This window comes from Haliaeetus albicilla, chromosome 15 (assembly GCF_947461875.1).
Source record: "Haliaeetus albicilla chromosome 15, bHalAlb1.1, whole genome shotgun sequence".
Lineage (NCBI taxonomy): Eukaryota > Metazoa > Chordata > Aves > Accipitriformes > Accipitridae > Haliaeetus > Haliaeetus albicilla.
The window spans coordinates 5,354,392-5,369,907 of NC_091497.1; the positions used below are offsets into that span (position 1 = coordinate 5,354,392).

At 38.2% G+C, this 15,516-nt stretch overlaps 1 protein-coding gene across 6 annotated transcripts in view; it reads left to right on the forward strand.

Annotated features, from left to right (window-relative positions):
* The window catches only part of FGF14 (fibroblast growth factor 14), a 417,426-nt gene that overhangs the window by 336,151 nt on the left and 65,759 nt on the right, over positions 1 to 15,516 (forward strand). The gene's annotated exons all lie outside the window — the stretch shown is intronic.

Consider the following 15,516-nt stretch of genomic DNA (forward strand, 5'->3'; position numbering starts at 1 on the left):
GTATAACTTACCTTATATCCTTCAACAATAGTTCTCTTGCGTTAATTACAAAGTTTTTAACTAGAAGATAAGTAATTCTTAAAGATTAATATAACTATAAATACATTAGTTTTGAAGACTTGAAACCTCTTTTCTATTGTATTTCTTTCTTAAGTGTGCTTCCAGCTTGACCTTCTTTTATGTAGAAATGAAATCAGTCAAGTAAGATGTTTTTTTAAGATAAATCCTTAGAAAAAAGTTTCCTCGCATATTCATGGTGTTTGACGGCCTGCTTCAGAGCATTAAAAAAAACTTAGTAGAATATTTTAAGAATTTCTGGTAGCATGAAGTTTGGGTTCATTTCTTTTAGTACTTCCATTTTAATGTGACGCATGCTAATAAGGTAAGTGAGGAACTTTAATATTTTTTAATTATGCCACAGGGTGAGACAGGAAAATTCCAAAGAACAGGATTTTTTCTTTAATATCTTTTCATCACAGACACTTATTAATGAAGATGTAAGTATTAACTACATTGTATGTTTCACATTTAAAAGTGTGGTTATTTACAAGATAGAAATTGGATGTTAAATAGCAAGAAACAAGTGTTTTCGAACAATATAGAAGATTTTGGGGGGAAGGAGTAACATTTACAATGTTGCAACATTTAATCTTCTACACGTTTTGTTAATTCAGTGACTGTTTATTGATCGTATGATACACGTGGTAGACCGTGTTATCCTCCCCCGGAGTGAAAGCTGCAAGTGCTGATAGTAATACCATGTGCTTGTCATTGGTACTGTAGTCCTTCAACTTTCCCTCCTTCCTCCTCTTCTCCTTTGTCCAAACCAATTGCCTTCTGTCAATTTTTTAGACAGACCTGTGAATGGATCTATATAGCTGTCCCACTGCACCTCAAGCAGAGCCATATTAATTTCAGTGGAGCTCTGTCTGGAACCACACATCGATGCCGATCTGCAAAGGGGTAAAAATGTGCCCAAGCAAATCAATATCCCAGACAGATACCCTAAAATCTTTCAGGCACCTTCTTTCAGTGCATAAATTGGAATTGTGGGTTGATGGAGTTAGGGAAAACCTTGAGTTTGGAGGCTGCTTTCGGGGAAAAGTGGTCACAAAAGATGGAGTGAAAACAAATGGGCTTTGCATTCAGGAGAGCTGATAGTATTAAAAGAGACGAGATTAAGGAAAAACCAGCCAAACTATCATAAAACTAAAGAAAATAAGAAACTCTCTGACTATTAGCAGTACAAATTGTAGAACAAAAAGGATATGGTAGTAAGGATGGGTATGGAGGAATAACTGAAGCACATAATTTGGGAAAGATGAAGCTCTAAATGTTATATTGAGAAACATAAAAGGTGGCAAGAAGAGCCTGAATAAATGCAACAAAAGTAAGAGAAGGAAAAATGAGCCTATAGTTCCATCTTTAACAGAGTGAGGAGCAGTGTGTGGCATTGACAATGCCAAACTGGTCCAGAACTAATCTGAACCTAACTGGACTCACTGGAGAGTGAGTCAAAACAAGACTCACTCAAAGCTAGAGGATTTTTAGACTAGTTAGATGTATTTGATCAGAAGTGCCTGCTGTGACTGGTCTCTAATGTGCCAAAGGAACTTGAAACTGTAAGGGCTAAGGTAGTACCCCCAAACCCCAAAAGAAAGGCAAGCATTTTATCTAGCTTTGAGGGATGGGATGAAGTGGGAGGAGAAGGTAGAATCTAGCAAACAGTATCTTTCTAGATATCATAGATAAATTCTTTAAAAAAATACTCATTTTATAAATATACAAATATTAATATAGTAAGAAACAGCCCTACAAATTTATCCGAAAGTTACTGTATGAAATCAGTCTCATTGCTCTCTTTAATAGTGTAGCTCACCTACATATGCTTTGCATATGCTATATCTTGAATTTAGTAGGGTTTTGATGTTGCGGGAACTGGATTGCATTAATCTGTACTGTAGAGAAGCAAGGAAAGCAACAAATTATTTTTATATTCATCTAGGATAGCAAAAGAGGTAATTAGTTTAATTGTCAGTGAAGACAATGTCAGGAAGAAGTCTTTAACTACATGAGGTACTGGGAAAAGCTAAAAACCTATGAGTCATCTCACTGGAGGTTTCTAACTATAAGGTAGACAAACTCTTGTCAGCATGATCTAGATGGGCTTGCTTCTGCTTCAGAGCAGGCAACTTCAGCAGGGTCTATAACCTTTCTAACCAAAACCCCTTTTTGAGTGCAACACTTGTGTGATTACTCTGATTTACGTAGTCTATGACTCTTGGCTATTGAGAGATAATGCAATCAAATAATTACTAAATGCAATCTTCTTTACTTTGGATGTATTGTCATTTGGACTGCAACACTCAATCAAGCTGTGAGAATTGACAAAGAAAGTTAGGGGACTGCCCATTTCAGTAAGTCTGCTAATAACGAAAAGATTTGAAGTTGATTTTTTCCTTCTAGTAAGCTGAGTTAATTCTAAATGTAAGAAATGTATTGTCATTTAGGAAAGGTAGCAGCCTGAATTTCAAAAAGTAGTGAGTGTCTGCCTTTATTTCTACTCAGAGCTGTACAGTCCTGAATGTTAGGTCTAATTTCACTAACTTGGTGAATTTCAGTCAGTATTTGGTGTATTTTCTGGAGATTTCTTCAGATGGCATGCATACTCATGCTAGTTCAATATGGTTGGTATAGGTTCTGAATCATTATTTTGGAGTCCCTTGGATACTTCCCACTTAGAAATGGAAAGACATGGCAATCTAAAAGTATGCTTTGATTGCTTACTTTACAGTAAATTCAGCCTGATTAACTGCAGACTATGAGAGCCCTGTGGAATTTGGACTGGGAAGACTGAAATCAAGAATTGCCTGTTTTTTTAGTGAGGAGTACTCTTCCTGGGTCAGTAACATCTTGCAGTGCCACGGGAATTTGGTTTTGTTTGAGAATTTCCCACAGATGTCACGTTTGTTCTAGGAGGCTTGAAGGATACCAGTGAATTTAGTAACTGGGGATGTTTTGAAGCTGAGATGATTTCTGAGGCTGCTCAGTTCCATGTGTGTGACTCACTAGGCAGAGTTTTCAGAGAAAAATTGTTTGTGTCTGCTTGTAAAGAAGTAATGCTGTAATTACGTAGCACAGGCTTGTACAGAGTAATAGCAGATTGTTGTCAGTTTTGTGTATAATACGATTTTCTCTCTTACGTCTGGGCTAGTGGTGGACTGATCTATGAGAAAGGAAAGTTAACTCATGCTCCAAAAAGTAGTGCAACCCCCCTGTTGTACTCCTTTTGCCCTCCTGGTCTGCAAGGCTCATCTCCCTCCCTCCTTCCATCCCTCCCTCCCTCTCTCTCCCCCAATTTTAGTGTCCTAAAATATTGTCATCACAATCCAAGATATTGTTTTGGTTTTGTTTCATCTTGTGTCCCTAAGTTTTCATAACCATGTCCTACATACAAGCAGCTTGCTTTATTCCATTTGGAAATTTCTTTTCTGTACTGAGGGAATCACAGCTAATTGTTAGAGCAAGGACTGCCCTGCATCTAGTCTTCCTTGAGAGGATATGTGTAATGTCCCCACAGCAATTACAAAAAGAAGGTGCATTGCGATGTTGTTATTGTTTATTCTGGAGGTAAAGCTGTCTTCCTGTAAGCTGTTGGATATACCCTCCTCTGCATGTGTTTTTCATGTTTAACATGTAACAAAGTTTTATATTAATCAGTGCAATATGAGAAGTAGCAGTGTTTTTCCTGAATTCTGAAAGCTGTGAATTAAAATCTGTTCTACTTGATTTGGGTTTTAGACCAGCTTTAAGGAATACCATGCATATATGAATGTATAGGAGGCTACATTTACTCTAAGGTAGTAAGGTGAAGTTGCTTGATTTGTGTGATATTATTTCAGGAAAAAAAAAATCAATCACTGTAATTGGTAGCTGTCATCATATCATATGATATGATATGGATTTAACATATATAATTCAAAGGCAATATTTATACACTCCTTTTTAAAAGGAGTCGTTTGTTACATGATAGAGAAGCTGTTGAATTCAGTGACAGTCAATAAACAAAACCTAGTGCTCTGGAGATCTGCAGTGAGATAGTTACAGCACTAATATCGATCCCCAAATTTCTTACCCGGATCCTTCCTTACAAAATACAGCCAGAGCTTTATTTTGAATGGTAACACAGAAAAAGAAGAATATAAGAAGGGAACTAGGAATGATTCAAAATAGAACTTAAATCCAGTTAGCAGGACAGAGCATAGAAAATCCTTCCATTACTATTTTGTCCACTACCTTTCTTTTTTGATTTGCTTTTTTCAGCAGTTCCGACTGCTTGTTTTGCTAGTTTCTTGCCCAATGTTAGTGTTGTAGTAGAGGTTTGTTTTTATTTGAGTGTGCAAAGCTAAAAATGAAAAATCTTTACTCTAAGATGTTTTAAATTTGAGATTGAACACACTGCTCTTCAGTGCTGTCCTTTTTTACACTGAAGGCTATACCTGCATTTTTATCAAAATGAAACAAAAAGATCTAGTCTAAATTATTTGTCAGAAAATAACGCATGCAATGGTCTCCATTTGATCTCCAACAGAGCCTAAAGAAGAAGTAATGTGTGGCCTTTGTCCCTAGCTGAAATCTTACGGAACAGCAGCCCAGCCTTGTAGCCATAATGTAGGTAGCACCTAACCTCCTTCAGCAGCTCCAATGGCCCAAGCATAACAATGTTCATTTTAGCATAAAACTCGTGCTGAATTCAGCTGGAGCTAAAACCCAGATAGGAGTGAATACTTCTGAAAACTCCACTCCCTTTTTCATTAAACAGAATGTTGAAACAATGGCCTGTTTTCTGGGGTAATTATGTTACCACAGAAAATGAGATACCATGTAAAAGGACTCACAAGTAGTTGAACTGCTAACACTTTGGAAAAAATGCATTTATTACTGTGATTTACATTTCAGTTTTCCTGGCATTAGTTTCATTGTGAGGTCTGAGCAGCTTCGATATATTCCTGAGAGGTGATATTTTTATGAAGTGAGAGACAATAACAACTCTTAATTAGTTTAGCAAGTTGTTTAAGAATAAAGTTATATTTTAATTTACCCTTTTGTGTTTAGGGATAGTTCATATTTTCTTCAAGATTTTCAGTAGCTTTGCTCTATGTTGTGCTGTATGCATTTTAGTTTGAGTTGCTTTTCACTGTAAGGAGCAAATAATGTTCAGGAAGGGAATAGCATGATGACCAGATGACAGTTCAGAAATGGTATAATAATCCTGTTACTAATACAATATTTCATGCTATTGAGAGGGGAGAAAAGTTGGGAAACCACAGGAAAACAATTTTGATAAGCTGTGTTAAGAGTAGAGAAATATTTCACTTAAGTCATGGATGAAATTTAAATGCTGCATACCCTTTCATTTGTCCACTTCTTCAAAAAACAGAAGTAACCATTAATTGTCAATCAATGAAATTTTATCACAAGTAAGAGGTAAGCTAAGTTCCAGGAGGTTCTATTAGCATACTATGTAACAGTAATAACTGAAGTTTATATTCTTTGAGGAACTTATTCTGTAAACTTTAATGTGTTTTTTTTATTACGTTCTAAAATGTACCTTCATAAGAAGCTTCAGTTTAAGCTTGTGGTGCGCACCACTTCTTCATTCCCCTCTTACTTACTTTCCAGCAAAAACTAGAAACAGTTTTCATGTCTATAAATTCTTCTTGAAGGCAGTTTAATGTGACATGGATGTGCAGTAGGGCACAACCTTTCAGCTTGCTGTGAAGGTAAAGTATACTTCAGAAATATTACAGAGATTAGGAAGCAATCTAACAGATGGTTATGACTTCAAGACTTAAAAGCCTCCACAACACAAAAAATAAAAACTTAAGTGTTTGACCCTTTCTTTTAAGTTGGCCCAGGTGTTTCAGAACAAAATAGTACTGTGTCAAGGAGCTACTTGAATTTTGGATGTATACAGTAAAAAATAAATAGCAAAAGTTCATGTTCAGTCAAAAGTTTTGGAGCCACATAAACCTACTGCACCAACCTGTTAATTTTCTTCAGTTACCACAAGTGGATCAGGAAATATTTGAGGTAATCCATTATACTGCTATGATTTCCCTTGATGTTTTAGATTGCTTTAGTAGTACATAGGTATAAAAGATGCAAGAAGTAAAATGATGTAGGCATTGGCATGGAATATAACTACTATCATCGTGAAGAGGAGTCTGCAACCTCCTTTGGTTCAATAAACTAATAGATACTGGTGATGAAGACACCCATCCAACCTTACTTCCTTCAAAATACAAGAATATCGTTCAGTAGTTTTCATGGACCAGCTCCAATAATTTATGACTGAAAGAGTATACAAATGAGTGCAGTGGCTTCCTCGCAACTTAATTATAGAGCACAAGGTTACCTTGATTTCGTTTGCTTAGGGAAAAGTTCTAAACCTGTGCATTTTTGGGGTGCAAAATGACTACTGACCTGATCGTTCTCTGATACAAGCATAGATTAGGAGATATGTTACTGAAAATAAATCAGCTGAATTAGTGCTGAATTAGACAGAAGCTATCATCCAGATAATCAAACTCTCTTTGAAATACGCTAAATTTGAATGAAGTCTCCTAGGGCAGGTAGTTCTTACTACACTATAATTGAGTCTTTCATCGAGAGATGCACCTGGTGTCATTTCTGGTTTTATTTAGAATACAAATTGTCCTTATATGATAGAGTTTGTTTCTTGGCACACAGAATTACTCAGTGTCATGGTGGCATTGCTTTCTTGATTGGCTTGTAAAGTCAGTTCATGATGACTGCACGTTCAGTGTATTAAGTGATAAAAATAAGGTTTTAATTAAGCCACATAGAACAGCAATAGCTAAATGTTTTGAAGATACTTTTTTTTTTTGGCAGAACACTGTATTGTAATTGGAGTCATCACAAAAGAAACAAATTATATAGACATTGTAGCTGTCTATGTGTAGTTCAGCATGCTAAATTCCCAGACCTCCTTCTCCATTGGTGTATAGCAAATTGATTTAAATGTTTAATTGAAAACATGAAAATTCCACAATTAAAAGTTCAATACCAAATTATAATAGCACTGTATCCTTTATCCAGAACTAATCTTCTAGTTTGTGCCGGTCACAAATAAACATGGTGCCTGGTATCTTCTAAGACATCCGTAAAGAAACGTGTTCATGTTCGAACGTTATTCATCTTCACTGAACGAGATCTGACTCCATCCTACTCCATCATCTCCCTCGTTCTACGTGCAGATGGTGTTGCTATACCTCTTATAAGATAGGAGAGGATGCAGTGTGTGTAAGAACTTTCATTTTATATAGGCCACCAGCATGCTAGGAACATACCTGAGTATGACTTAGAGGTTTGGGCTCTTTTTTTTTTTTCCTTTCTTTAAAGAAAGTAGTCATTCTGATTCTCCATATACCTTATGCTTTCTGTGTTGTTGGTTTTTTTTATTCTTTCAATATGAATCTCTTTTTGGCCGCTGCCCTGTGTTACAGGACTAAATGGACTTTGTTCCGATATGGCTCTTCTCTGTGGAGCCTTATATTCGATGGGATTGCGGTTGGGTTTGTAGTGCTGCAATTCTGCTGTGTGCTGCGCTGTTACTAACTACACAGCGTGAAGCAGGTAAAGGCAGTATTTAAAGATTTTTGGAGGCTGCAACTAGATCTGCTGTTGCGTTCCCTTTGACTTGTGTCAAAGACCTTATGTTTTTTCTATTTTTATGCTCCAGCAAATCGTATACTTGTTATTCTCAGCAACAGTAGTATTCCACCAGATATATGGTGAAAAATCTTCGGTAGCAGCCAGCAGCTGGCATCATGCTACGTATTTCTCCTTGATGGTGCAAAGATATTTATCGTATTTTATAGTTACAGAATTCAATATGAAGACTTAAATTGTAGCTTCAAGAGGTGGATTTTTAAAAATTCAGTTTCTCAACTGAGTAACAGCCACCTGTGCCTTTTGCTCTTGGAAGGAAATATCACCGCTGTTATTTATTTATTTTACAGTAATTAGCCGAGAGCTGTACTGGTGTATAATTTAAGAGCGCCTGTGTCAAGGTGATGCCGTCTCGGCTGTTTCCTGAGCTTTCTGAACCTGGCACCGTTCCTGGTCAGAGTAGTCCCAGGAGGCAGGGCTGGACGCCCGGGAGATTTCTGCCTTTTATTAGGATCTGCCAATACTCATTATTCTTGCAAAACAGGAGTCGGCGCGTGGGGGCCTAGCCGTGGGCACGGTGGGTAACGTAATCAGCCTGCAAAGAAGCTGTGCTCGCTTCTGCAGAGCAATTATTTTGCTGAGACTATGAGCTGGGAAGGTAATGCAAGCAAGGAGACACAGGGTGATGTGGGGACAGCTTACTGCTGCCCCTGCGCTGTCCTTTGGGGTACCCGTGGGGTACCGTGGGGTATCGTGATTCGTTCCGAGGCAAAGACGGCCAAGCTGGGCAGCAAAACCTGTTCCTGAGAGGATGGGTGCCCAAGCCACTGCTGTCTAGAACCAACCACAGTTGGCTGCCAACAGCTTATTTTGCTTTCTCCTCTTCCCTTGGAGGAGTCGCCGTACCGCCGCCCGCCCTGGCAGTGCTACACTAAGATAGATGAAGTGTGTCGGATGCTTCGTTATAGTTCTCTGCACTAGCTCTAGGAAATTCTACTAGTATTATCGAATTTTGTGTGTATTTTTTAATTAGCACGATTTCAAGGGTGACATACCTGGTTTTGTATGTGCAGTCATGCAACGGAAACACAGTCATTTACTTCGGAGAGTGTTGCAGTTTTAGCTCAAAATGTGACTGAAGAGTGCTACTGATGTAGCACTGACAGTGGCTGTGATTTTATTTCTTCCTAACTAGAGCTACTTGTTAAAACTCAGACCATAAAGGAGACTAGACACATGTGAAATATGTGTTGTTAAGCTTTGTTCAGTTCTTAATCACTGATTCGTGTAATTCTTTCTGACACAGATTTTTGGCTAAAAACATAAAACAGGGATAAAAGAATTGAGGTGGAACTTCGGTTATAATTTCTTTTTCTTTTTTTTTTTCCACATACAGAAAGAGAAACAAATGCTGTGCAGTAAAATATATAATCCTAAAATATATTCTCTTTCATTAGTATGAAATAGTCTATCTTAAACTGGCAAACACAATTGGAATAACAGTACGTGTATATAACATATATAACAATATGTGAGGGTGTGACTTAAGCAATAAAAAAAGGAAGTCAATTGCTCACAGAACAAGCAACAGCACAGTTATTATGGAACTAATAAAAATCAATGTTTGCCTTTTGTACATATGAAAAATCAGTTTTTGCTTTTTGTACATACAGAAATCAATGTACTATCATGAGTCCTTTGGATAAGGAAAAGTCCTTCTGACTCTCAGTTTGGGATTTTCAGATGCAGCTAACTTTGATGGGACTCAGGAATGCTTTATTTCTGATAAAAGGACAGATTTATTTTATAGAATCTGGAATGGTTTTCTGATTTGCTTGTGGTTTAATGAGGGTGCTGTGTTGGTGAAGGAAACCATTATTACTGGTAGTGATCACATTCATTTCAAATGGCTGAAGCAGTGCAATTCAGTGAGCAAAATTTGCAAATCAATGCTATAAAAATGATTTGTTGTGCTTGAGTTGAACAGCTGATGTGTCTGTTGCCCATAAAACAGATACAGCACATACATAGTGCAATGATGTGTAAGCGGATATGTAGTAAGTACAGAGAGTTGTTATTATTCTTTTCTTGCCTATATTTCTTTTCAGGACCTATCAAGGATGCATCTGTGTTTTACGTAATAAAGACAGTGCTTTCAAGGGTATGTTATTATTAATTATTTAATATTTCAAACAGAACAAATTTAACTCAGGCTAAAGCAACAGATTAACATGACATTTCAATAGGAGTTACTATTAGACAGTAGTGACAAATAATTTTACATGTTTTAGAAGTGAACGTAGGTGTAAAATTGACTCCCTGAATTACTTTGTGTATTTGAGGCCACTGAACTCAATTGGTTTGCATTTGTGTTCATGCCTTGCCTTGGCTTTTGATTTAAATCTCCTGTTTTCATATATGGTAAGGTTAGGTACCCTTTTGCTTTTCCTTTTTTCTCATGAGTTTTCACTGCAATGAATAACCGATGGCTTTTTCAGAAGGAAGACTGGCTATTTTGATAAATTTTTAGCTTTTGATTCTGCAGACTCTGGCTGGAGATGGCTCAGATATGGCTTTACTAAGCTGCCAGATAGGATCTTTTTCATTGGTGCCTATATAGGAGAAAGTTTCAGTGTTTGCTTTTGTTCTTGAAAAGCATCTGTCCATCTCATGACTGACATTTAAATCAAATTCCATTTGTAATGGTTTGTTTGTTTATTTTACAAACTACAAAATTTGAAGATTTGAAGAAGCAAGAACACTTCTTTTAAAGTGAAAAAAACCCTGTTCAAAGCAGTTCTTTTCTTCCCATTTGGCTTGTTATTCAGACCTCTATAAATCTATGGATTTGTGGGTTTTCAAAGAATCTGGTTTTGTCATCAACTATGGCTTTTAGTCAACGGGATATCCTTCAGAATTCCAAACTAAACTTAATACTTTCCTTCTCCAGCGTGCTTTGCAAACATGAACTGGTCAGTTCTAGCAGTGGTATTACCGCCTTCATCATTTAGCAAGTACTGTAGATATTGTCCTTCTAGTTTGAGACTCCAGACCTGGTGAGACTCCAAATTGCAGAGCTGTCACGCTGGAGCTGCTGGAGAAGGGGGAGGTCTCCACGCAGCCCCCGGTGCTGTGCTGTGGGGTGCATTCTGCTCTTCTGTGTTGCACAGCTGTACAAGCTTCTTCCAAAATTCAGTTTGGCCAAAATATTGCATTACTCCTTGTGAATAGACTGCAGAAGAATTTCATCTGGGTGATGGTTTTAGGCTGGAGGAGAAAGAAGGTTGGTTCTCCTTTGTGTGGTCAAAGTTCATCCAAATTTAAGTAATTTGTAATACTGCTGACATCATGGCATTTGACCTCCACATGTCTCAGCCTGCGTGGTTTTATGGTTTCCACATACAACACCTTCAGTGAGTAAACAAGGCAGAACTTTATTGACTTAATGATGTGCAAACCTCTGTAGTGTACTTATCATTTATAAGCAATTTTTAGGAACTCTGTGCACAAACGTTGAAATTAACTAAAAAAAAAAAATCACATTTAGGATCTTTCATGAAAAATTTCACATTTTAGTTTATAAGCATCTTGTAAAAAGGTCTTCTTAAACATCCATTAATCTTTTTATCAAGAAAAACATTATAGAGAACTCCTGTGTTTGGTACAGGATCTGATGTGCTGAGACTTCATAGCACAGTTATATTCTGGAGATATCTGTAGTAGCATAGACTGAATTTCACAATCACTCTTTTGTGCATGATAAGTATTTCAAAACTAATTTAAACATTCTTCTTCATAGCTCCTAGGGAGACATCATGCCTCAGGTAGCTGAATTCAGCACCGGGATATTTTTAGTCACCAAATCTGTAGTCTAGTGGTCATCCTCAGGACTTCAACTGAGTCAAGTGTTCAGGGCTGTACCTAAACCTGGATATGGATAAGCTTAAGTTCGTCTCCTTGCTCACGGGAGTAAGTCCAGTGCATAGTTTGAGAAAGGATTGAATGTGAATAGAGAAATGTGAAAAGAAAAAATACATTTTCCCAGCGATCAGTTAAACTACAAGTTTGTGACTTGAATTCCTGTTTAGTTAGTAATGTGCACTTAATAGTGTTGCAGCTACAATGAGCAGATTTAACTTCTAAAGCCTAAACCAGTTGGCCTGTTCTAGTCATTGCTCAGTCAAAGCAAATGGTACCAAATATAAGCTTACAGCAAGGCCATGCCTGATTGGGAAATTTCCTTCCCCAGGTCACACTTATCATTTCCTCAACGTGTCCTTTACTTAAGTTTCATGTTCAGTTCACCTTACGTTTTCTGTATTCTCTTCAGATGTGTTCAAACCTGGTCCTTAAGGCATGTCTTATGACTTCCCTGTAAACCAAAAAGTTTAAAACTGCAACAATTTCAAACAATGGAAATGAGGAGAGACCAAATAATTTTCTGTCAAGAACTGGATGCAATTATATATTTTTGCCACGTGTTTAGTTAAAATCTCCTGTACCATACAGTATTGTACATGTCAAAACACAGCTTGCTTCAGTAGAGGTAGTCAACTGCTAAAAATCCATAAATCTTTTTACAGTTTGCCACTGGGGAACATTATACTGTGTTTATTAGTTGGCATTTTTACTCTTCGGACGTAAGAAAGAACAGATCTGTTGAGTCTTAGCGTATCAGACTACTTCTCTGCTGATTGACCGCGCTGTGAAATGTCGGCACAGCTAGTGTGAGCAGCAGAGACCTCTTTCCGCCAAACATTTTTTGTAGCCCTTTTTTTGATTTGATTTTCATGTTTCCTCAGCTGGACCCTCTGTGATTCGGTGCCGAGTAGTGTAAAACCGGGCATTGTAGAACAGGCATGCTGGCATTTAGGGTTTGAGGGGTAAGAGCAGGCACGTTTACAGCATGCGGCTGCGAGGGCTGCGTGCCTCTTCTTCCTCTTCCTCTTCCTCTTCCTCTTCCTCTTCCTCTTCCTCTTCCTTGTGGCTGGGACTGCGAGGAGCCCCCAGACCTGTTTTAATCTTGCCATTTCTCAGCTGTCCCCTCCTTACCGAGGCACTCCCCTCTACATCCAGATCTGGTGATCAATGCACGCAGTTCAAGCCCGTACATCTGATTATATTGTTTTCCTACCGCCAGACAGGTTAATGGAAGACATCACCATAAGAGATTCTGAAATATGAAAGCAGAAAGTGCTTCTCTCATACATTTTTCTTCCTTTTTAATAGTTTCCTAAAGTTTCTAGGTTGGTTTCAATTTTTTTCTAAAACTCCAGTTTTACAGACCATTGGTAAGTGACGTGGATTAAAGAAATCATATTTGGATCTTTTATGAACAACAAAACCTGATAATTTCTTAGTTTAAAATAGCAGCCACTAAAAAGTGTTTTGCGTAGCAATTCATGCAAATGATGTAAATGCAAAGGAGATAACATTTTATTCATGCTGGCAAAAAGGGAGGTAATTTTATAGTTTCCCTGTTCTTTAGTCCCTGAGCCTGGGGGAGTCCAACACACGTTTTGTCCTAAAAACATGTATCACAAAGGAAAACTGGTTACATGTCTGTTTGCTTATATGGCAGTTTAAAAGTTCTTTTACATTTGTAATAATTTCAAGTGCTAGTCTTTTTATAGGTTTGGGAAGTGGTGGGCTGGGAGCTGTTATCAAAACCCAGTAATGAAGACTAGAGGCAAAAATCTGAGGCAAAGTAGGCAAGTGAGCAAAATTAAAACAGAAGTTAAAAATGGTCCTTGTTTCAGCTATTCCCTGTGTACTGAAGAAGCTTCAAATAGATTTTTCTGTTGAGATCGAGGCCAAAATAGACGATCTGAAGCTGAGATTGTCACCACTAACCTACACTTTTCTTGCTTATCACAGGTGATGTTTACAGTCTTAAAGTTGTTTAAACATGTCCATGTTCTGTACAGATTTTTAAATGTGCAGGAGAAATCTGTACAAGAGACAAAGCTACAATAGTATCTCATTATTCACAAATGTGACTCTGCTTTTGCGTAAACCCCTCTTTAAAGCAACGTGATTTTGCCTTTGCTCTGTGCTTGTATTAAAGCTTAATACTTTCCTTCCTTTCATGTCTTGTGTCAAGCTTCGGAAACATTCGGTTGCCTGACATGTTTTTGCTACTTTCTTTTTGACATATTATCCCATGAGGCAAATGAGCAATCTGCACTGGCATATTCCCTGGCGGCATTGTATCAGCATAATTAATTCATGACTTAAATCCCTTCACACGCTGTTCTGTATGGGAGTAGTTAGATGGAGCAGGTGTGCCAAAGGGCTGCGTGAAGTCTTAGAAGGCAAAATGATGAGTGAAAAGGTTAAGGTACAAGAAGTGGCTTTGTTTCTAGTTGTAGTCAATGGTAAGCATCGCTATCAGGAACTGGACGTGCCCTGGAGGGACGGGCAGTCCAGCAGACCCAGCAAGTCCCCGAAACCTGCAGTAACTAACCTCTCTACCGAACTGGAGAACTCCTACGAGCTCTTCCTTAACGGCCGCCTGCACAGGTGACTTGTATCTGTGGGACAAGATCCCAAGGGTGAGAAGGAAGATTCCCTAGGATATGCTGTGGCATCCTAGTCCAGATTAGAGACCATTTTAAGATCTCCTATGCACTGAAGCCCACTCTGTTTTCTCCGCTATTTAAATAGATTAATATAGGACAAAATCTAGTCTGTTCATATGTTTGGCAATACAAAAGGGAAAAAAAAAAAAAAAGGTTAATGGTTGTTCATCAACATCTTCATTACTTGAAATAATCCACACCACCTTCTGCTTTCCATCTTTATTCCCCAGCCTGCCTGCACATGTTGGTTTTTGCTCTTGTGCACCTGCAGCGTTATTGCAGCACCGTCTATCGGTGGTGTTGGAGGACAGGCAGAGAATTTCCTCGCCTCCTGGTTCTGCTCACCCTTAAGCAGAGCTGCATCTGTTTGGTGGCAGCTTACACGCAGATACTGGCTACGGCAATGCTTTCTGCAAATGCACATTGGAATTCCCAGCTGTGGAGTTTCATCCAAACAATTCTTTGGCAGTTCCCTGATGCCCATCTTTTCCTAATTAAGCCATCACACTCTGTTATGTATTCTCTCCAACCCAGCAGTACAGAAGTGCTTCTTTTAGGAAGCCAGTTTGGGCTGATAAAATAGTTAAAATTTTAAGGTCAGTTTGGGGAAGAATTATTTTAACGCACGTAAATATATCCAGATTTGGGCGTGGTTGCCTGGTCTTGATGAATTTTTGTTACATAACTTTTCTCATACACAGATCTCCGGCATGAAAGCCCTCTGAAATGAGCTCTCTAAGAGGATAGCATAGGTACTAAAGCTATATAGAGAATGATGATTAATAGAGTCTCCTCCTCTCTTTCCTCCCTCCATCCATCTGGAACAAAACTGTGGCAGACTAGCGATACACATTACTTATTTTCTGGCATTATGATCTGGGTGGATTTATTCAGAATCCCTGAGAGGCTGCAGAACAAGCACATTTTGATTTTGCTTTTTGATTCTGTCAGAGAAGCGTTTTCTGCTCATATCCCAAAATATGGATTTAGGTTTGCCTGTGCCCTAGGGCAAGCAGCAATCACTTGAGGGTCAACAGCAGCTTTTCTGTGTGTTAAAATGTCATCACTTCCAAGTGTTGTATCTTAGTACCTTCGAGGAGTGGGGTCTGAGGGTTTCCAGATTCTCACTGGACCACAACACTGAATTTAGCCCTTAAAGGCATTCAATGTCACGATGTTTTTAAAAGCAAAAGAGTGTTGGGGTTCCTGCTTAGAGACCTTTTACTGCTGGTGATTTGGA